This window comes from Nylanderia fulva, unplaced genomic scaffold (assembly GCF_048542155.1).
Source record: "Nylanderia fulva isolate GAGA-0341 unplaced genomic scaffold, ASM4854215v1 Scaffold266, whole genome shotgun sequence".
Lineage (NCBI taxonomy): Eukaryota > Metazoa > Arthropoda > Insecta > Hymenoptera > Formicidae > Nylanderia > Nylanderia fulva.
In genome coordinates this window covers 8551-32980 of record NW_028190332.1, presented here as the reverse complement: position 1 = coordinate 32980, position 24430 = coordinate 8551, and the positions used below count along the sequence as shown (strand labels likewise).

The window sequence follows — 24430 nt, the reverse complement described above, 5'->3', positions numbered from 1 at the left end:
AGGATCATATCTTTATCTACCAAAAACGCTCCGCGTAAAGGCGTAAAGAAAAAGCCGCGGCGCGCAAGGATCGGCGGAAAAGATATCAGATGATACTGCGGCAAACGTTTGAAATAATTTTCTTCGCCGATCTTTGCGCGCCGCGGCTTTCCTTTACGCCTTTACGCGGAGCGTTTTTGGTAGATAAAGATATGATCGCGATCGACCGCAAGGATATCAGATGATATTGCGGCAAACGTTTAAAATAATTTTCTTTAAATTATTATCAATTCTCTTTTTCTCGTAATTTGTTGCTCCACAGTAGCTGCCCAGCTTTCGAGTTGTACGTCTCGTAAGATGCGTGTAAAAAGTTATTAAATAATGGCAGATTATACTTCAGAAGAGTATACGGACATGATTATCGTATACGGAGCAACCGGAGAAAATGCTCGTGCTGCGGCTCGTCTTTACGCGGAGCGATTTCCCGAACGTGAGCGTCATCCGTATTATAAAACAATTTTAAAGTGTTGAACGCGCCAGAGAAAGAGGAGTTGTGATGCCAAATCGAAACGCGAGGGCACCAGTACGTTATCACGTACGAGAAGAAGAGAGAATCCTGTGAGCGTTCGAAGAAAACCCCAGGACCAGTGTGCGCCGTGTATCTTGGATGCTCGGTCTCGCGATACGTGGTGCATCATGTTCTACGTCAGAATGGATTGCATCCGTATCATCATCAGCGAGTACAGCAACTTTTACCGAGAGATGACGAACGGCGCGTCTATTTTTGTGAAGGTATTTTTATTATCTTTATTTCATCTTTTTTTCGCGTTATTTTTAATAAATATTAACAGTCGGTGAAACACACAGGATTTCTTGCGCAGTATCGACGGAATAATTTTTTTCCCGATCGAATTTTATGGACTGACGAAGCCACGTTCACACCGAACGGTGTTTAATTCACACAATTTTCTGCATTGGGCAGAAGAAAACCCGCATGTCGTTCGAGAACGCGCTTATCAATATCGCTGGGCGATAAATGTATGAGCAGGAATAAAAGCAAATCAAATAGTAAATAGTAAATTTACTTGTTAGTAAAAAAATTTTCTTTCGCGAGTTTAACAAATCATTTTTTTTTAATATTTCATTTTTTTAGATCGGGCCATATTTTCTTCCACCCCGTTTAAATGGAGCAATTTATCTTAATTTCCTCCAAAATGAGTTACCTGCTCTTCTCGAAGATGTTCCTCTTCGCGATAGAGCGGAACTCATTTTTCAACATGACGGGACTCTGCACTTTTCTCGACAAGTGCGCGATTTTTTAAACGCGCATTATCCAGAGAGATGGATAGATCGAGGCGGCCCGATCATCTGGCCGGCGCGATCGCCAGATCTTAATATGCTCGATTATTTCGTGTGAGGTCACATTAAAGATTTAGTCGAGCATAGGCGTGATGGTACAGAAGCTGAAGTACGGGAAGCAATTCTCGCAGCTTTTACTACCATTACTCCAGAAATGGCGTATCGCGCAACGCGTAATATTGTTCGAAGGGCTGAACTCTGTTCGCAAGAACGAAGAAGGCACTTCGAACAATTATTAAATTAAAATATGAAAGTGGATTAGACCTACTGGGGATACCACTTTAAAAAAAATGCGCCGTGTTATCTACCGCAAGGTGGTGCGGAAAGGATAACAAATATTTTCTATGCCGCGAGAGAGAGAGAGAGAGCTAAAGAGAGAGAAACGTTATTATCATTTATAATAAAAATAAAAATTATTAATATAAACATAGTAAAATTTATCGAGTATATTTTTTATTTTATTGTGATAGATATTAATATTTTTATTATAGTAAATATTAATCAGAAAAATTCTTATAAAATTCTTTCAATACCATTGTCCCACGATTACCATGATTTTTAGAGTAAATTTTAAGAAAAAATTTTCTCTGTGTAGTATTCGAATACGTCCTATCAAAATTTTGTTTTTTAAAATAATCAATAAATGATAATAATGAGGGAGGGAGAGAGTGAGAGAGAGAGAAAGAGAGAGTGAGTGAGTGAGTGAGTGAGTGAGGAACGTTATTATCATTTATCATAAATATGATAATAACGTTCCTCACTTACTCTCTCTCTCTCTCTCTCTCTCTCTCTCTCTCTCTCTTTCTCTCTCTCTCGTTATTATCATTTATTGATTATTTTAAAAACGTAAAATTTTGATAGAACGTATCCGAATACTACACATAAAAAATTTTCTCTTAAAATTTGCCCTGAAAATTATGGTAATCGTGGGACAATGGTATTGAAAGAATTTTACAAGAATTTTTCTGATTAATATTTACCACAATAAAAATATTAATATCTATCACAATAAAATAAAAAATGTACTCGATTAATTTTACTATGTTCATATTAATAATTTTTAAATAATAATCCTTAAGGTTGCCAGTAATAATTAATAAAAACCACTCCTCAATGTTTAAAGTTGACCAGACTGGCAATAATTTATTATAAATAATTATTTGAAATACAACAACGTTTCGGCTGTCATTGCAGCCCTTTTCAAGTACATCTATAAAAAGTTCCATCAAAATAATTATAATTTAATACACTTATTCGCAACAATTAATTATACATTTAAAAACAAAAATGTGTTACATACCAAATTTAAAACAGTAAATCAACTTCTATGCAAACTACCGACAATGTTAACGCTTGTTTTGATGAACAATGCAAGACTGACAGAAGTAAGCACATATTCAATAGATGTTAACTGTTCGCAGGAATCTTAGTCACTAAGCGTTAAGAAAATAGAGACGAAACTAAATGTGTCTTTCGTAATTTAAATCGTCATAATAAAGTCAAATAAATAAAAATAAATAAATAGGTGGATATAAAAATAAAAATAAAATTAAAAGTAAAAATAAATATAAAACGACTTAAATAACGTCAAGAACACGATCATAAATCCCACTGAAATTCTCCGTATCTTTCTGTAAATTAATACTTTTTCCTTGTTTTTTTATGTAAAACATTTCTGCAATTTCTCTTTTTCTTGTCTGTTTTTCCTCATGCAGAATCACCGGAGAATCCCAACGGAACTCATGATCGTTGCAAGTCCGATGTAAACTAACGACAGAATGCAATGTCTTGTCTTTTTTTATGTTATTTCTATGTTCTTTAATGCGCGTTTCTAAATGTCTCTTTGTCTGTCCTATATAAGCCGAATCGCAATTCGCACAATCAATTTTATAAACAACATCAGTTCTTTTTAAGTTTTCGATCCCATCTTTACCTCTTTTTATCAACGTGTCCAATTTTTTTGGGACAGTATACAAAGCATCAATTCCACTTTTATTGATGCAACGCGTAATATTCTCACTAAGATCTTTAATGTAAGGTAACACAATGCAATTTCGCGTATCAAATTTATTTCGATTGGGCGAGTTAAGATTACCGCCAAATTTAATCGCTCGAAGTCTTTTATTGATGTTTTTGTTTATAATTGTTAACGGGTAACAATTATTAATAAGGATTCTTTTGATTAAATTAATATTTTCTTCATGAAAAATAGGGTCAGCGAGTAAAATAGCCCTATCAACTAGGCTTGTAATCACGCTAATTTTATATCTCATAGGATGATTTGACAGAAAATTAATATAGCGGCCTGAAAACGTAGGCTTTCGGTACCAATTAGTCGTCAATCTACCACCGATACGTATAACGTTCGTATCCAAAAAACTCAGAGAACAATTTTTCTCTAGTTCGAACGTAAACTTAAGTCGAGTGTGGAAACCATTGAACACACGAAGCATATCCTCAATTTTTCCTTTCGGAATAATTGAAAAAATATCATCGACGTACCTAAAATAACAATAGGATTCGAAATCCAATTGACGCAAACAGTATGATTCCAAATCGTCCATAACAATGTCAGAATGAATCGGAGACAATGGAGACCCCATCGGAGAACCGAAAACCTGTTCGTAAAATTTTCCGTCAAAAACGAAGCTCGTTGAGCGCATAACCGTGTCAATGGCGTCTAAAAACTGCGCAAGGCTAAACGAAGTAAATTGTGAGATGTCATCCCATCGGTTTTCTATTGCTATTTTAATTAATTCCCAAGGGGTGTTAGTAAAAAGTGAAGTCACGTCCAACGAAATCATAACATGGCTGTCGTCGATGTTTCTGTCTTTAATAATCTCCACAAAGGACCAACTGTCCTTGACATGAGATCGAGGTTTATTGACTGCATTTTGTAGTATCTCACTCAAAAAGGATGCTATGTTGTAAATAGGACTTCCTACAGTTGAAATTATGACGCGGAGAGGGTAACCTACCTTATGAATCTTTGGTAAACCATACGCACGAGGCAAATTACCATTCGTACACCTCAATTGTCTGTATGTGTTATCGTCTATTAATTTATTATCTAACCAAGATTTTAATAAATTAGCAACCCTCGTGCTCAGTGACTTCAGCGGAGTCCTATTAAGTGATCTATACGTAGAATCGTCTTTCAATAAAAAATTCATTTTCTCAACGTAGTCTGTCCGGTCCATCAGTACAGTAACCTGACCTTTATCAGCATTAGTTGCAAAAATATTTTTGTTAGATTTCAAAAATTTTGAGCAGTCGGAGTATCTATTACAAATGTAATTATCGATGTAACATACATGTTTTTGTTTACTCAAAAACTTGTGTACCGAACTCGCTATCGAAAATCTCAAATTATCCAGGTTGTCACTGGAAAACTTTCTATGATTAACTTCAATATTCTTTATGTTTTCTAATGCAGAAATTTTCCTATCATCTTTATTACTTCTACAAATGGGTACGCCAAACTTATCACCCAAACTGAGAAACCTCATCACCGAATCCGGAACGCGACGATTGCTGATATTCACAATCCATTTGCGGTAATCTATTTTTATCAATGGATTCCGAACCCCATAATACTTGCGACAAATGTGTTCAAATTTGCTTCTTAGACGCCTGCGGATTAGCTAATATGATATGCGGTTTGCGTTATGCGGTCACTGCGAAAGGCGATAAGGCGGGAGTTTCGAGTGCGAGCTCTCTTTTATGGTTTCCCGAAGAAAACCCACCCTCTCGGGAAGCGCCTATTATTGTGAGCAATTTAAATTGTGCTCGAGGTGACTCGAGGACACAGCTCATAATTGGCCGCTTCCCTAAGATGCGCAAAGGACTCGCGTTTTGCCATGCGCGCGCGGCCGCTCGCTATTTCTAATTGGTGATTGAGGCCGCGTGGCAATTTTGCGCATGCTTTTAGCGCGATACGTATCCGGCGAAAACGGTTGCGATACCGCTAAATGTTTATATGCAAAGAATGTTTTGTGATGACAGGTTTTAATTTATGACATCTTTTTACCTTGACAAACATACAAAAAAGAACGTGACTTTTATTATTGACGCTGATCGATGATTCTAGAATTTAATTTACTAAAAATTTACTTTGCATCTCAAACAATGATGAACGGCGGGTCTATTTTTGTGAAGATATTTTTATCTTTATTTCATATTTTTTTTTCGCGTTATTTTTAATAAATATTAACAGTTGGTGAAACACACAGGATTTCTTGCGCAGTATCGACGGAATAATTTTTTTTCCCGATCGAATTTTATGGACTGACAAAGCCACGTTCACACCGAACGGTGTTTAATTCACACAATTTTCTGCATTGGGCAGAAGAAAATCCGCATGTCGTTCGAGAACGCGCTTATCAATATCGCCGGGCGATAAATGTATGGGCAGGAATAAAAGCAAACCAAATAGTAAATAGTAAATTTACTTGTTAGTAAAAAAATTTTCTTTCGCGAGTTTAACAAATCATTTTTTTTTTAATATTTCATTTTTTTAGATCGGGCCATATTTTCTTCCACCCCGTTTAAGGGGATGCTGGAGCGTTGGCCGAACTCCGACGGGTTAGCGCCCTCATTTGAGTGGAACTAAAATTGTCGATAATTACCGACAATTTTAATTCCGCTATTATCGATAATAATCCATATATGTCAAAAAGCCATTTTAGTGTGTTCAACATATTGAAATCAGACAACATAATATATTTTTACTGTCGAATCATCTTGCACACGCATCTAAGCGTGTCAATGACAGTAAAACATACATATATAAATGTGTCTCTTTATGACATAGTTGAACACAATTTCAATATTGCTCTTTTATATATTTTGATGATATATGCATATTTTCATGTATTTTTCAAAGGAAATATACAATTTACCATATATATATATATATATATATATATATACATATATATGGTAAATTGTATATTTCCTTATATATATATATATATATATATAGTATATACAAGGTGGTTCAAAAGTCCGGCAACGGTCAATTATGTTCAAGAAATAGTGGTTTTATGGATAAAATATAAAAATTGCAGGGTTCAACCCGGGAAAAATTTTTTATATATAATTATATAAAATAATTGTATAATTATACATAATTATATGTGAAATATGTTCATTTTATATATAATTAAATTTATTTATATATAAATTATAAAGTTCATGTATAATCTCATGTCAAGTTATATATGAAACATTATATATATATATATATTATATATATATATACATTATATTTATATATATATATATATATAAATTTATATAATTATATGTATATAAAAAGCTCTTTTATCTAATTATATATAGACATATTTTATATATAATTTTGCAATTATATGTGTATAATTTTGTATATTTCTATATAATTTTATATTGTTATATATAAAAATTGTTTCTAGGAAAAATAAGATATTTTATGGTGACCTTGACTTTGACGTAGGGGTCAAATTTAGAGGTCATTTCAAGGTCAACTTTTATTAAACGAAACCCTCTATTTTTATTAGATATTCTTGTAGCTTATCTCGAGAATTTTACAAAACACTAATAAAATATTTTTTGATGTACTTATTGAGTTATAAAGGTTTGAAGTTTTATAAAATTGACAATATCTTGTAAAACATTCAATTTTCGTTATATATTTATACTTTTTATGCACAGAATAATGAGACCAATCAATAGGGGCAAAAAAAACACAGTTGCAAAAGACGTATGTAATTTTCAAGAAGCAACTGCCCAGCAAACAACATTATAATTGCTATATAACACGTAATTAACGTGCATGTAACATGTAACATACACGTTAGTTGTAATTTCCCACTTATGGATTCTATTATTTATTGTAATTATATTCTAGATAGAATAGTGACTTAGCGAAAGATTATCTTTCGGCATCCTATAATATTGATGCTATCTGGAATGTAATTACAATATAAAAATAACATATGTCATATTACAAATGTTACATCTATGAGTGAGAAATTACCGTATATGTTACATGTAACATGCACGTTATATAGTATTATATACATGTAACATAGCAGTTATATTTTGTGTTTGCTGGGTGCATTTTCTTTACACCAAATTGGTCTCATTATTCTGTGCATAAAAATAAAAAGTATGATAACGTAAAACTGAATATTTTACAAAGATATAATTGTATGTCAAACAATTGCTCTGAATCTTTATAATTCAAAAAGTACTTTATGAAAAAATGTTTTATTATAATGCTTTGGAAAGCTGTCGAGATAAGCTACAAGAATATTTAATAAAAAATAAAGGATTTCAATTTAAAAAATTAAGTTGACCTATAAATGATCTCAAAATTTGACACCTAGGTAAAAGTCAACATCTTTAGTATTTTTTCAAAAGACCACTTATTTCTGATATAATTGGCCATTGCCAGACTTTTGAATCACCATGTACATATTATATATATGTTTATGCATGGATATATGCATCTATATACATGTATATATATGTATTATAACCGTATCGCGCGGAATTCGCAGCGAATATCCATTCGTCGCGGAAGGAGAAAAGTCTCCTGCGGAATATCGGTTACCTTCGGCGCGATCTCTCCGTTCGATCACAAAAAAAAATTTGCAACAAACCAAAAAAAAATAATAAAAAGAAAACTAAAATTTCAATTTAGTTGGGCGCCAGGTGCGGCGGCCGCACCGTCTCTCAATTAATAAATTCGCGGGACGCTAAGTCTTAATTTCCTCGGACCTCTTGTCCTAGCCCTTTCGCGGGCGTCAATCACGGGAGAGAGAGAGATCGCGACGGCAACTTTCCCGCTCGGCTAGCCTCTGTGCGGGTAAGGGTTCGGGTGCGTGGCGGCAAGAAATCACCCTAGGAATTAAAGTTAGTAAAACATATATTTAACTTTGGTTCACAAGACACATGAGTATATAATATAAAGAAATAAGCGGCGTGCACAGACGCACGATTGAGAGTTCGGTGGGGCACTACGCCCGGTGGTTCGCCGTGCCGAGTTATGAATAATCTTTAACAAATTCGCAGCAACAAAGTAGGGTCCCCAATAACGAAAAGACGATTAATTAAATCGGCGACGCGCCACCGGGTATATGGCTCCACGCCGCGGGCGCGTGATCCGCGCGATATGCGCGACAACAAAGGGGCCGGCGTAAGGGCGCACCGCGTGCGCCGTACATAAATTCCACGCACAAAATCAAACGTAATCACGCCTTTTCGTTTAAGCCTTTACAACCTCAATACTTTACAACATTAATACTTTACATTATCAATACTTTAATGAGCCTGAAAGCGTTTATGAGCTCTTTGACTTTCGCTTCGAACAATAATCGGCAACGCGTAAATCGCGGTAATTTTCGCGCGACAATGTTACGCGCGAAGACTGTCCACGCGGGAGAGAGAATACGCGAAAACGCAAGAGAGTGGATGGGTCATAGTTTCTCCCAATGGAGTTTCGTTACGTTAATACCGTGACTCGACGATAAAACGAATCTCTCGTAATTCTATAACTGGCCGGCAACTAAGTCCGGCATACTCTCTTAACGATAAGTAATTCGGGACCCATCCACTCGGCTACCTTAATTCGGCGACAGCAGGATGACCACGTCAGTCTCACCAGTCCTATAACGATCCTTATCGTCCTCTCCTCTTTCGCTCTCCCTAAGTGCGCTTCCGTCTCGGGACCTCCGCTCTCTTCGGGCGCTCGCTAGACAGTGCCGAACCGGGGGCCCTCAGGAGACACGTCGGTGACCCAATTATGTAGATAGGCCACTCGCGGCGCTATCAGGTCGGCCGCGCGCGCGGCCTCGGTGATCCTTGCGGCCGCGCGCGTAATTATCCTTACCCGCGGAGTCCTGATCCGCGGGTTGCCCTTCGTAGGCGGTCGTCGCGGCAGCGCACGGCAGGGCCGCTCCTGGCTCTCCTTCGGGATTCCGGAAGTCCCGGGGGCGGCAGCTCTCCTGCCGGCGCTCCGTATGCGGGGACTCGGGTGCTTGTTGCACCCGAGTGGCCATCCCCTGTTCGCCCCGGGCATGTCCCTGACGAAGGGGGTCCCCGTCGTCCTGCTTCCTATGCCTTCCCTTTTCTCCTCCAGGTTTTCTCTATCGGCTGAGACTCGTCGCACATCCTGTCTGCCGCCGAAATAATCCTAACTCTCAACAAAACGAAAAAAGAATATATGGAAACGCGTAGCAGCGGGTTCGCGTCCGATCCCGCGCTTTTCGCACGCACGCTCTCTTTCTCTCTCTCACTGTCTCGGGAGAGCAGAGGTCCCGTGCCCTCCCCCGATCGGGCCATTCAGCCCTTGTGACGGACAATTTCAATTTGTCACGTCACAACTCCCCCTTTCCAGAGAAGGACCGGGGGGAAGGTTCCGACCAGGAACCGACGCCGTCATCCATTCGCCTACTACTTACGTACTGTGTACCTTGAAACGATACTAGGGCGATGACTCGACAGCGGCTGATTTCTCTCTCTCCGCATCGAAGACTTTACTCTAATAATAGCGGTCATTGGTAGAGCGAACGGTCTCGCTCCAATGTTCACGTGGCACATGCAAAATTCGCAGAAGGGACGGCAAAGAAAGGTCACTCAGCGTAGTACGATTAGGTGGGCCGGAGGCCTCTCTCCTTGTTTATTAACTATATCTACACAAAAGAAAAACCTCAGCGGCCACCAATCGACAACAACAAAAAAAACTAGTAAGGGCTAGAAGAAAAAGATCCTTTTCCTACTAGGCTTCCGACAACTATCTAGAAGCGAGGAAGGTGATAGGGTTTGAGGTCTTTTGCATGTATCTTTGAAACGATTCTACCCTCTACATCGGTGAGCTCATAAACGACAGGCGATAATATTTTGCTAACTCGAAACGGTCCATGAAACTTTGGCACTAACTTGGCGGCAAAATTTTTCGACGCGGCTGACAGTACGTGCTGTCTTTTGAGTACCATATCGTCGATTTTGTACGCGACATCGCGGTGTCTCAGATTGTAATACTGTGACTGTTTTTGATAGGCTTGTTCGAGATTCTCGGAAACCCAGTCGCGCAAAGGCGCAATAGCCTTCATACGATCTGACCACTCAGCTGGGTCTCTACGTTGTATGTCGACAACTTCATTATATCTTGCGCGTATAGTTTTCGGAGGCCATAATTCTCGTCCGAGGTTCAAAAACGCGGGCGAGGTACCAATCGAGGAGTGATGAGCGGTATTGTACGCAAAACGAAACTTTCCCAAGTGCTCATCCCACTCTCGGTGATCCTGCTCGATAAACGCGACTATCATCGTCTTCACGATACGATTCACGCGTTCCGTCGGATTCGCTTGGGGATGATACGGGGGAGTGTTAGTAATTGTGATTCCGTAATCCTTTGCGAAAGATACTAGGGTATGGTTGACGAATTCTGTCCCGTTGTCGGTCAACAGAAACTTCGGCGTACCCCATCGCGACACGACTTCGTCTAACGCCTCGACGATTTTCTTACCGTTAGCTGCCCTTAGCGCGAAACACTCGATCCATTTTGTAAATAAATCCTGGATAACGAGGGCGTATGTGAAACCGGACTTACTTCGAGGGAACGGTCCCATTACGTCGGCAGCTACTACGGTCCAGGGAGCGTCGACAACGCGGTGGCCCATTAAACCCGCAGGACTGGCCTGTTCTACCTTAGTTCGTTGACAAACCTCGCACCGTTTCACATAGTCCGTGATATCTCTAAACATGTTCGGCCAGTAATAACGAACGGCTAATCGGTGGTAGGTTTTCTCAACCCCGAGGTGCCCGGATCGCGGTTCGTCGTGTGCCTCTCTCAACGCGTCTCTCCGCAACTCTCTAGGCAACACGAGTTTCCACCTATCCAGATCCTCGACGATCTCCGACACGACCGGCTTCGGTCGACAGAAATATAGTTGTCCGTCCACTATTCTCCAATCGGTAAACGGACGCGCTTTCGTGGCGACTTCCGTAAGACGCTTCTTATACCAGGCATCGTTCGTGTTCGCGTTTTCTTCGACATCTACAGCGGCGACAATGGGAATCTCGGTGTCACCCTCGAACATTCGCGACAACGCATCAGGCACGTGATGTAGCGCGCCTTTCCTGTGTATGATCTCGTAATCGTACTCCAAAAGCTCTAACGCCCATCTCGCGAGTCGACCTGTTGGGTTCTTTAAGTTGTGAAGCCATCGCAGACTGCTATGATCGGTAATCACCGTGAATTTATAGCCCTCTAAGTACGGTCTAAACTTCTTTATAGCCCAGATAACGGCTAAGCATTCCTGCTCCGTCACGGTGTATCTCTTTTCCGGATCGGCTAAGGCTCTACTCGCGAAAGCGATTACGTGTTCTTCCTCGTTAATAGTTTGCGTAAGCACGGCACCTATTCCGACCGAGCTAGCGTCCGTCTGAAGGACGAATGGAATACTAAAATCGGGTCGCGACAACGTGGGCGCGGCAACGAGATACGATCGAATTTCCTCAAACGCGTGGACCTGTTCGTTGGTCCATTTCCACGGCTGATCTTTCTTTAACAGGCGCGTTAGCGGTTCGCTCCGCGTCGCGAATTGAGGAATAAACCTCCGATACCAGGACGACATACCCAGAAATCGTCGGAGTTGTTTTAAATTCGTAGGGGCCGGGTACTCGAGAATCGGCTGTGCCTTCTCCGGATCTACTGATAATCCCTCCTTGCTCACAACGAAACCGAGATATTTAACTTGTGCGCGGCAAAATTTGCACTTCTCGGGATTGATCGTTAATCCGGCAGCGAGGATCTTTTGCAACACGCGATCCAGCCATTCTAAATGCTCTTTGAAAGTTGGCGTCACGATCACAATATCATCTAAATACGCAAAAGCATGCGGTTCCATCTCCGGTCCTATCAGTCGATCAAGTAACCGTTGAAATGTCGCGGGCGCTCCCGTCAAGCCGTACGGCATCCGCGTAAACTGATACAGGCCTTTCCCCGGAACGCTAAAGGCGGTAATTTCGCGGCTTTTATTCGCGAGGGGCACTTGAAAGTAAGCTTGGCTCAGGTCGATCGTCGAGATGTAACGCGCCGAACGCAGTTTGTCCAGTATGCCGTTCATATTCAGCAGCGGGTAGGCGTCCTTTTTCGACACGTCGTTTACCTTCCGGAAATCCAAACAAAAGCGACACTTTCCGTTGGGCTTTTTGATCATCACGATCGGATTTGACCATTCGCTATGCGAGGGTTCGATTATCCCGGCGCGCAGCATTTTATCTACCTCGGCGTGAATTGCTTCCTGTACCTTCGGAGATACGAGGTAGCAGCGCTGCCGGATCGGCTTATTTTGTCCGACATCTATCGTATGCTCGGTAAGCGAAATGACACCGGGATTCTCAACAGGGTCCGGCAACCGCTCTTTAAGAAATCTACCTAATCTTTCGGTTTCCGACGGGGTCAGTTCCGAGAGTCCACAGCACGTTTGCGCAGATCCCTTATTATTTAGAAAGGGGTACCTGCACGTTGATTTGTCGGCGAAATACCATTCCGCGGCAGCAAAGTCTACTATTACCTTAAACGCGTGCAAAAAATCGACTCCTAATATACACGGGACGGCTAGGCTCGGCAACAAACACGTGGAGACGTCGCGGCTTCGACCTGCTACTTGAAGCGTAATCTCTGCTTCTTCGCGTACCTCCGCTAGCTGTCCGTTCGCGGTTCGAATCTGCGTACGATGATCGCGGTTAATCGGCGATCTCAACCGGCGAATAATTTTTATGCCCGCGGCTCCGAGGATGGTTCTATTTGACCCCGAGTCGATCAGAGCGCGTAAGGTTTCGCCCCCCAGCGAGATCTCGCAGTACGGGAGCTGCGACAGCGTTCGAGCGTCGTCGCCGAGTGAGCTGGACGACAAGCTAGAGGCCTCGCTCGTGGCTTCCGCGCGGGCCTTTTCTAAGTATTCCGGGATCACCGGGGCCCGCCCTAGTGATTCCCGCTTTCGTTTCCCGCACATGCCGGGCACGTTCGGACGGTAACGTTTGTTTTCCCGCAACGATAGCAATATACGCGGCGCGGCTCAGCGCATTCGCGTGCGATATGGCCGGCCTTGTCGCAGTTCCAGCATTTGCCGGATGATTTCGCAGAATTCGCGTGACTCGAGGACGCGACGTTACTCGTAGAGGCGGCAGCCTCACTATTCGGTCGTGCGGAATTAGATTGCGCCTTCGTCGCGCGAGCGGCCTCTTTTCGCGCGCGTCTCTCGGCACGCTTCTTTCCTGGGAGGTTATCCGTCAATCCGATAGCCGCGACCGCGGGAGTTTTCTTAGAACTCCTCGGCGGTGCCCGATACGCGAGATCCGGGAATATCATCTGTTCCGGCGGCGGAGGCGCACGATATCGACTAGCGGCTTCGTACCCCTGCTCCACTCGCGTAGCCTGACTCTCCAGTGAAGCAAAATCGTAAAAGTCGCGGCGCTGAACTACGATTTGCAACCGCGGCAACATGTTCCGGTGAGCCTGATTAAGCTGTTCTTCCAGACTCCACGGCGGACTCAGTCTCTCAAACATCGCGCGAATACAAGTAAGAAAATCGGCAATCGACTCGTATTCCCCCTGCGTGCGTCTCTGTATGTCTTCGCGTAACGCGAACTGAAAGTCCGGACTACCGAACCGCGCACGCCACGACGTTTCAAATTCCTTCCAAGTCCGCCACCGTCCGCGCTCGTTCCGATACCAATATAAAGCCGTGCCGTTCAAAAAGAAAGGTGTAACGGTTCACCTTTCCCGACGCCGCGGATCGGCTCGCCGGTTCCAGGATTCGGGAGGAAGGGGGAGATTCAGACTCGCTTATTCCTTATTAACAATACTTTGGTTTATTCAAAAAGAAACAAGTAAACAAAATGATTGTTGGCATAGAGCCTAAATAGAGAAACTTATTGACTACTCGGTATAAACGAAATGTTTGTTGGCATAAAGCCCTAAATAAAGATACTTATTGACTACTCGGTATAAACAAAATAAGGAGGCGTATAGCCTGTAGCGGTGTCCGGAAAAGATTTACAAATTACCCGGTATAACTTAGAGATACGGTGTACGGAGGCGTATAGCCTATGGCAGGAAGAAACCGGAAACCGGGAAACCCGGCGTAACAACGAGAAACCCGTTGCCCGGCGTGTAACAGGAAGAGACCGGAAACCGGGAAACCCGGCGTAACAACGAGAAACCCGTTGCCCGGCGTGTAACAGGAAGAGACCGGAAACCGGGAAACCCGGCGTAACAACGAGAAACCCGTTGCCCGGCGTGTAACAGGAAGAGACCGGAAACCGGGAAACCCGGCGTAACAACGAGAAACCCGTTGCCCGGCGTGTAACAGGAAGAGACCGGAAACCGGGAAACCCGGCGTAACAACGAGAAACCCGTCGCCCGATACTAAAGGTAGGAGGCCAGAAACCGGGAAACCCGGCGTAACAACGAGAAGCCCGTTGCCTGGCTAGGAGGTCTGGAGCAGGACTGGTGCCGGCTCATCCGTCGAGCCGGCTTATATACCCTGCCGGCGGTTCCCCCACTCTACCTCGAGGCTGTGGTAGGGGGTAACGCCGGCGTCGTAGTGGGGCGCCTCTGGTGGTTGTAGTGGGGCGCCCCTGGGGTAGGGTGACCCGTGTATCAGTTAAGATTTTGTGCTTAGGGGCGCCTTAGGCGCCATAGCCTCAAGTGGCGGGCGGGTGATCGGCCCGCGAGGCGTTAGTAACGGCTACGCCGTTACAAAGGGATACACTTGAATACGTCGGCATCGGTGGCCGTGAATAAGGCGCGACCCTCCTCGATACGCAATAGGAAGGCTTCCGCGTCGCAACCTCGAGCGCCGGAGAATTTAAGGTTCCACAGACGCATCATCTGATATACGTCGGTCGCGGAATCGGTACGACGCGCGGGCGCACGAATTTCCGGTTCGCGTCTCGGCAGCTGTAGTAACGGAGGCTGCAAGAGATGCTCCGCGAAATCCATTCCCGGGGTCCGAACTCGATCGTCCTTGATGATCGTTCCGGTACTCGATTCGCCCGATGCGCGATCATCCCCGCTATCCTCGCCTTCCGTTTCCGGAGTCGGCGGCGGCCTCCACCCTAATTGCTCGCAGCGAACGGCTTTGGTCAGCCGCGCACGCAAGACGGGTAATATTCCTTCCGTTTTCAATCCGCGGCATTCTAATTCTTCGCGCAATTGTTCTAACGATAATTCGTGGAGTCGCGCGACTCGTTGTTCAGCGTCGGAATCCATGGCAAGGATCGTTGTTCGTTCGGCCGTGGACGCGCTAATTGCCGGTCCTCGCGAATCAATCTACCGAGGCGTCGTATTATTGGACCGAAGACCGATCAGAGAACATACCCAAAAAAAAAAATTTTTTTTTCCGCCAAACAAGGGAAGAGAAAAAAAAAACTTTTCCGAGAACGGACACTCCAGCTAATACCCTGAAATAAATATTTGCTTCACGGCTGTGAACTTCAGAACGTAAACATTCGGCGGCAATAATAAACGGATTAGTTGTCGAGAAGCGATGAGCACGACGGAGGACAATAGGGCCACGTCAATATAACGCGCGGTGTCACGACCTATCGAGAAAATAACAAGTATACACAACAGCGTCACGCTATGATATGCTAACGCGAGCGAATTCTCGAACAGCCTATGAGTCGCGATCGGATTCTTTCTCTTAATGAGGTTTAATTCCCTAGCCCCAATCAGTGCTGTAATTTCATGGATCGTTTCCGCACAATACAACGTGTCAATCGTAAACACTATATAATAGCAATTATCGCTGAAAGAAACGGATTATCGCACATTATAAGAAACACATTTTATGATAATAAAGCATTTATAAATAATGAGCACATCTTATATATGTTCGGCAGCAGACACCTCTCTCTTTATTTCATATGCTTCTATTTAATTTTATATAATTGGTAGATATTTATTCGATCCGTACTTGATTACTTGATAAAAGATTATTATGATCTCAAAAGTTTATATTAATGGAAACTTCTTTGCTGTTACAAGGGGAGCAGCAACAGGATAGAAAAAAAATTTAACCATAAGGGACGACAACTGATTGAACTCTCTCTTGGAAATACGAGAAAAGAGAGAGGGAAAAAAAAAGTATATATATAATTTTAAAGTTATCAGTAATAATTTTTCATCATACGCTAATAAATTTTGTAAATAAGTTATAAAATTTTCTATTGAGAGAGTGTGCGCCGGATTACAATTTCAAACATACAAGAAAAATTTTCAATTGATACATAATTCCGTCAAGTACATGTTCAGCCGAAGAAGAAAAAAAAATGTTTGTTCTCGTAATGTTAGTTTTCCCCCAATAGTTCCCGATAAGTAAAGGGAGAAAGCGAGAGAGAAAAAAAAACTTCTCTCCTTCAAATTAGCTCGTCGCAACAGATATCTTCAATTTTCCACGAAAGTTATTTTTTTCGCGAAAAGAAAAAAAAAGAAAAATTTTTTCTCAGTCTTACGTGATGTCGTTAACGTCAACGCAAAAAAAATTTTAATTTTTCGATACTTATTTTACTCATAATAATTTTACAGAACTTTATCTTCCCAAAAATCTCCCAACAAAATTTTCCAACATTTATTAATTTTTGACGAGCCAATTTCCTATCTCCCCTTAATTACACACAAAAAAAAAGAAAACTTTAATCCTCTGGTGAATTTCAGTTTCTTCGCCACGCACCGGGTCTTCAGGCCTCGACGTTGGGCGCCAATTTATAACCGTATCGCGCGGAATTCGCAGCGAATATCCATTCGTCGCGGAAGGAGAAAAGTCTCCTGCGGAATATCGGTTACCTTCGGCGCGATCTCTCCGTTCGATCACCAAAAAAAATTTGCAACAAACCAAAAAAAAATAATAAAGAGAAAACTAAAATCTCAATTTAGATGGGCGCCAGGTGCGGCGGCCGCACCGTCTCTCAATTAATAAATTCGCGGGACGCTAAGTCTTAATTTCCTCGGACCTCTTGTCCTAGCCCTTTCGCGGGCGTCAATCACGGGAGAGAGAGAGATTGCGACGGCAACTTTCCCGCTCGGCTAGCCTCTGTGCGGGTAAGGGTTCGGGTGCGTGGCGGCAAGAAATCACCCTAGGAATTAAAGTTAGTAAAACATATATTTAACTTTGGTTCACAAGACACATGAGTATATAATATAAAGAAATAAGCGGCGTGCACAGACGCACGATTGAGAGTTCGGTGGGGCACTACGCCCGGTGGTTCGCCGTGCCGAGTTATGAATAATCTTTAACAAATTCGCAGCAACAAAGTAGGGTCCCCAATAACGAAAAGACGATTAATTAAATCGGCGACGCGCCACCGGGTATATGGCTCCACGCCGCGGGCGCGTGATCCGCGCGGTATGCGCGACAACAAAGGGGCCGGCGTAAGGGCGCACCGCGTGCGCCGTACATAAATTCCACGCACAAAATCAAACGTAATCACGCCTTTTCGTTTAAGCCTTTACAACCTCAATACTTTACAACATTAATACTTTACATTATCAATACTTTAATGAGCCTGAAAGCGTTTATGAGCTCTTTGACTTTCGCTTCGAACAATAATCGGCAACGCGTAAATCGCGGTAATTTTCGCGCGACAATGTTACGCGCGAAGACTGTCCACGCGGGAGAGAGAATACGCGAAAACGCAAGAGAGTGGATGGGTCATAGTTTCTCCCAATGGAGTTTCGTTACGTTAATACCGTGACTCGACGATAAAACGAATCTCTCGTAATTCTATAACTGGCCGGCAACTAAGTCCGGCATACTCTCTTAACGATAAGTAATTCGGGACCCATCCACTCGGCTACCTTAATTCGGCGACAGCAGGATGACCACGTCGTCTCACCAGTCCTATAACGATCCTTATCGTCCTCTCCTCTTTCGCTCTCCCTAAGTGCGCTTCCGTCTCGGGACCTCCGCTCTCTTCGGGCGCTCGCTAGACAGTGCCGAACCGGGGGCCCTCAGGAGACACGTCGGTGACCCAATTATGTAGATAGGCCACTCGCGGCGCTATCAGGTCGGCCGCGCGCGCGGCCTCGGTGATCCTTGCGGCCGCGCGCGTAATTATCCTTACCCGCGGAGTCCTGATCCGCGGGTTGCCCTTCGTAGGCGGTCGTCGCGGCAGCGCACGGCAGGGCCGCTCCTGGCTCTCCTTCGGGATTCCGGAAGTCCCGGGGGCGGCAGCTCTCCTGCCGGCGCTCCGTATGCGGGGACTCGGGTGCTTGTTGCACCCGAGTGGCCATCCCCTGTTCGCCCCGGGCATGTCCCTGACGAAGGGGGTCCCCGTCGTCCTGCTTCCTATGCCTTCCCTTTTCTCCTCCAGGTTTTCTCTATCGGCTGAGACTCGTCGCACATCCTGTCTGCCGCCGAAATAATCCTAACTCTCAACAAAACGAAAAAAGAATATATGGAAACGCGTAGCAGCGGGTTCGCGTCCGATCCCGCGCTTTTCGCACGCACGCTCTCTTTCTCTCTCTCACTGTCTCGGGAGAGCAGAGGTCCCGTGCCCTCCCCCGATCGGGCCATTCAGCCCTTGTGACGGACAATTTCAATTTGTCACGTCACAGTATATATTTCTTACATATATAAATGCATGCATAGATGCATACATATATACAAATACATATACACATACATGTATACACATACGTGTATGATACGTATATTGATATTACTTGTAATTTTCTATAAATTACAATGTATGCAGTACGCATAATTCGCTTTTCTCCTTTTATCAATAATTGAGAAAATAGCAAATATATTCAAACAACCAGCTGTATATTTTTATATAATATAACAGAATATTATATAATATACAAAACATTTTTATGCATATATAGAATGAAATGGGCCCCTCCATCGCCCATTCCCGTGAGAACGCAACCATAATATATGTATTTTTTTCGTCTCTCCAATTTTTGCAAATAAGACATTTGTATTAGACACTTTTTTGCAACAATATTTATTACAATTACACATTTTTAGTATAATGATAATTTTTATTAGTTAGGAAAAGGCGACAGTTTATTTTCTGCTATAATTTTCAAGAAATGTTGTCTCATACGTTTAACATCAGAAGAATGTCTCATCTTAAAGATTTCCTCCTAAAGCTATAGTTGTAGCAAATGCGGCAGCAAAGATTTCACAACATATACCATCAGGTTGTGTTTGAACGTCTTCAAATATTATATTATTTTTATTTATTTGTGGATAACGGCGATGAATGTAATTTTTTTTTAGCCTTCAATGTTTCGTATGTACAGCCAGATAGACTGTCGTACACACGAAGCTTGGTGCCGTCAAAAGAAATACATCGCTAGTGATTACTGCAATTTCTTCCAATAATTTGTAAGCTTTTATCATTACAACTTGCTTTAATTATATGAGGATATTTCAAATATTGCACACTTTGTATCTCAAAACAAAAATTCTCTCTTATGACGCGCAAAAATCGGTCCAATGATTCGTCATTTATTTGACTATCTAAAGGTAATACATTTTCCTTTACTGAATCAAAAAAAGCAACCCAATTATTTAAAAATTTTTTGTGCTTTGCCATATCGCGTTTTGTTAGTTCTGTATTTTTTGAATAACTAACTACAATGCAATCACCTTGTTCTGCATTCAAAGCAGTTATAGTTGCTTCATTGATGAAATATTTGATTCGATACATTTCTTTTTTTTTGGCAATATTTTTATCTTCTACATTACACTGTGGAAGACTCGTTCGTTTTCTTTTTTTAGCTAGTTCTTGTTGAGCTTCTACTATATAGCTTGGATTTCTAAATGGCATATGTCGATTATGCCGACTGTCCAAGACTTCCGGAAGCATGCAATCGTAATAGAAACGTGTTAAAAAGGGCAGCATTTGATTATTCCAAAATACAGTGTTTCTATTAACACGTACTATTTTCAAGCTTTTTGGCGTCCACACAGCGAAAATACAATAATCTCGCTACGTTATATTTAACTGGCCTTAAATTTAATAGAAAAATCGGTGATTTTGATTTATGTTATATGGATTTCCCTCATTAAAAATGCCTTTCAAATGGGATAATATTTTTATGGCTTTTTCCGCTGTTAAATGCTCAGCTGATAAAAGACATTTTATTTCTACCAGACCATCTTTATCTATGAGTCCGTCTGGAGAAGCACCCAAACACGGATTTTTAATATCAATAAATAATCCGCAAATTTTTATCTCTTTTAATGTTACGGCCAATTCTTTTCTCGCAATTTTTTCCATTTCGCGACCATATTTCATAGGCGCAGTATCGATAGAGGGAGGAAATAAAATGTTTTTTACGGTTGCGGCGCAAAACGTTGTCGGTCTCATGCGACATACAATTCCAAAATGAGACGCCGTCAACAATTCCTGTCTCAGTGAATGCCACAAATCTGAATCACTTTGCTCTATTGTATTACGTTCAATTTGTCTCCAATTTTTCCCATTTTCAAACAACTTTTCCAATTGATTTTGTCGAAGTTGTTCAAAAATCTCGGGTAGAAGATTAGGTTTTTGTGATTGCGGACCGTAATGACAATCTGTTCCTGACTTTTTTTTACATTTTTGCCTTCCATTCATTTTCCGAGATTCTCTAGTTCTTGCAACTTTAATTTGTCGTCGCTTTTCCAGAATCTCGACAGTAGGATGAACATTTTTATCCATGCTTTTATGCATTTCCGTAAGACCTTGTTTCGAATTATATTGCAAAACTGCCCCTGCAACTCTAGCATTGTAAAAGCCTTGGTTACTAAAATTAATGCGCTTATCAGCAATTTCTTTGCAGATTATCAAATTGAACGGCTCTACAGGATTGTTGGTGTATTTGTACAACAAACCGTCGGAATAAGCGCTTAAATATATAATAGCCTTCTCTACTTTTTGGTAAAGATCGTGTAACTTGAGAAACGGTACATAATTTTTCTTCATTTCATCAAGGTCACATATACGACCGCGTTCCTTACATCGTTTATGTTTACCAAATATATGACTAGAAATGTTTAATATATCTTTTTGTAATTCTCTAGTTTTATCATGGTGAGGTTGCTCTTGTTTATTTCGTAAATTAATTGCTTCTATTACTTCTGTTTGTATGTTCATAATATTGTTCTTTACAACATTTTGTAGCTGGACGAAACCGCGCTTTCTATGCATTTTTGGCTGAGTTGTCCCTGCTACCGTCTGCAGCTTTTTGCAAAAATTGCGAAGCAAATGATTGGTGCATTCTATTTTTTTCACGGTCACTATTTGTTCCCGATATGCTGCTATCAATGATGGCCTGATAGACGCTGCTATCACCATGGGCAATGACTGTTCTAAAAATTAATCCATGCATTTCCAGGCTACTTTTAAAGCCTTCTACAATGGCGTCGCTCTCCATACTTATGGAGCTTGCGTTACGATCGAAATTTTTATAGCATTTATGATTTTTTGGTTCGATTCCGTTTTGTTCCGCTACATCGCATATCGTGCAATATTTATTGCAAATATCGACAAAAAAAACTTTTTTTGTGTAGTAACCAATTAAAGTACCAACACCGAAAAGAGAATCGTAGGCGTGGCCGTACGATTGTTTACTTCAACTACCATCAGCTATTACAGTTATGTACGGAATATCGTTTATAACATCGTTCCTTTCGAGAGCTAGTTGCTTTTCAGTTTGGCCAGCCATTTTCATATTTTCCATGTTTTCTCAAACTTGTCTACTAACATATCTCGATTTTGAATATAACTTTTATCGGACATACATTAAGTATTCATAGCTGCACACAGCTCTTCCAATTGGGCATAGCTAATTCTCACTGTAATAGTTCTTACTGCAACAGCCATATCAATGCTAAATATTTTCGAATCTTTGGGTTCTGACCAGAATTCGACTTTAGTATTGCACATTTGGCACTTGAAAGTAAAATGCGTCTTAAACCTTTCGGTTTTAAACCACAATCTACACTTTATTCCTCTCGACCAATAGAGCCAAACGCGATGTTATTGCGACAATTAAGAACGAAAGAAAATTTGGAAACTAAGGAATTTGAATCCTATGGTTGGGATCTCAGAAACTCCCCTTGTTCCTTCTCTTAACATCCCCTGTAAAGAAATAGGCGAGAAAAATATTGGTCCGAAAGTCGGCTGAATCGGGATTTTCGGACCAATATTTTTCTCGCCTATTTCTTTACAGGGGATGTTAAGAGAAGGAACAAGGGGAGTTTCTGAGATCCCAACCATAGGATTCAAATTCCTTAGTTTCCAAATTTTCTGTCGTTCTTAATTGTCGCAATAACATCGCGTTTGGCTCTATTGGCCGAGAGGAATGAAGTGTAGATTGTAGTTTAAAAATTAAAGAGCTGACTTTAAAATATTTTTATTATTTTTTCGGTTTTAGTTTTTATGGGTTTCCAATCTTTAAATTGGCACTCTATTCCTTTCATATGATTATTGAATAATCTCTGAAGTTCTTTCCATACATGAGAAAAGTCGACAATGCGACGGCCTTTAGGCAAGCTTTTCTGGATACGATTTATATCCAGAGGGCCATTCTTGATAATAAAATAATTATCTTTGCAAAGTTTGACATCTTTATTACAAATATCTGTTTCAGAAATTGAATCCAGGCATTGCACTTTCTGAGTACTAACTTTAGAATCTATTGTATCGGAATCCGATTCCACCGATTTTTGAAAATCGATGGATTTATTGCTAGTATTCTTATATGTGCTATTCTTAGAGTCATTTTTCTTTTTGCTTTCGGTTTTAGTTTTTATGAGTTTCCAATCTTTAAATTGGCACTTTATTTTTTTCATATGATTATTGAATGATCTCTGAAGTTCATTCCACATATGAGAAAAGTCGACAATGCAACGCCCTTGAAGCATGCTTACCTGGATATTATTTATATCCAGAGGGCTATTCTCGATAACAAAATAATTGTTATCTTCGCAAAGTTCGACATTTTTACTACACGTACCTGTATTTGAATTTGACTCCAGGCATTGCATCGCGGGTACTAACGATTGGATACTAACTCTCGAATCCATTATTGGATAGTAATTCCGCCGATTTCTGATTATCGATGGATTCATTGTTAGTATCCTTAGATGTGCTATACCTGGAGTCATTTTCCTCTTGTCTTTCTAGCTTCAGCATCCATCGCCTGCAAAAAAGCACAATGTTAAAATATTGTTAAAAAATTAAATGTATCAATTATTATATAATTATCAAAAAAAGATTTTTGAAAAATAAATGCAGTCTCTTATTTATAAATCTATATTTTATACAAACTATATTATATTATACAATAAAGTTTCAATATAAATGTTTTATTTTTATACTAAACAGAGGATACATAAACCGTATCTGATGTAAAAAAGCAGTTTACGAATAAATAAGTCTGGCATAAAATATCTTCCAGAACGCAGATGCAAATCGTTCTGGGAGAAGATATTTTAGAAGCAGCTAGCAGACGAATAAATCGGCTCTGATATAAAATATCTTTTTTTAATAACCAGAACGCACATGCAAATCGTTCTGGGAGAAGATATTTTTAAAGCAATTAGCAGACGAATAAATTCTCTGATATAAAATATTCTTTTTTTAATAATCAGAACGCACATGCAAATCGTTCTGGGAGAAGATATTTTAGAAGCAACTAGCAGACGAATGGATTGTCTTTGGCATGAAATATCTTTTTTTGTTACTACTGCAACTTTATAACTATTATTACTATTATTGTACTATTGTATTTACTATTTATTATTACTATAATATTTCTACTACTAACAACTATTTAAAATAAGCAAAAGACTGCTTTATTTTTCAGAAAGTGTTACTTTTAGAAAAAATATATATATATATATTTGATTATGTAAAAAAAAATTTATAAAAATTGAACCCCATAAATATTGAATAAAAATGAAGGAGGTGTCATTAAAATATCGCAAAAAATTTATAGATGAAGAAAATCCTGCAAATTTTAAAATTATCTTTATTTTTCGAATGATCTCAAAAATACAAAGTTTTACTGTAGATATCACGTTGCAGGACA

General features: G+C 40.9%; 2 pseudogenes; one reads left to right on the top strand and one right to left on the bottom strand.

Annotated features, from left to right (window-relative positions):
• Positions 1-360: 360 nt before the first annotated feature.
• LOC146722832 (uncharacterized) lies at positions 361-1374 on the top strand (annotated as a pseudogene).
• An 18327-nt stretch (positions 1375-19701) lies between these two features.
• Positions 19702-23384, bottom strand: LOC146722831 (uncharacterized; annotated as a pseudogene).
• Positions 23385-24430: the final 1046 nt, after the last annotated feature.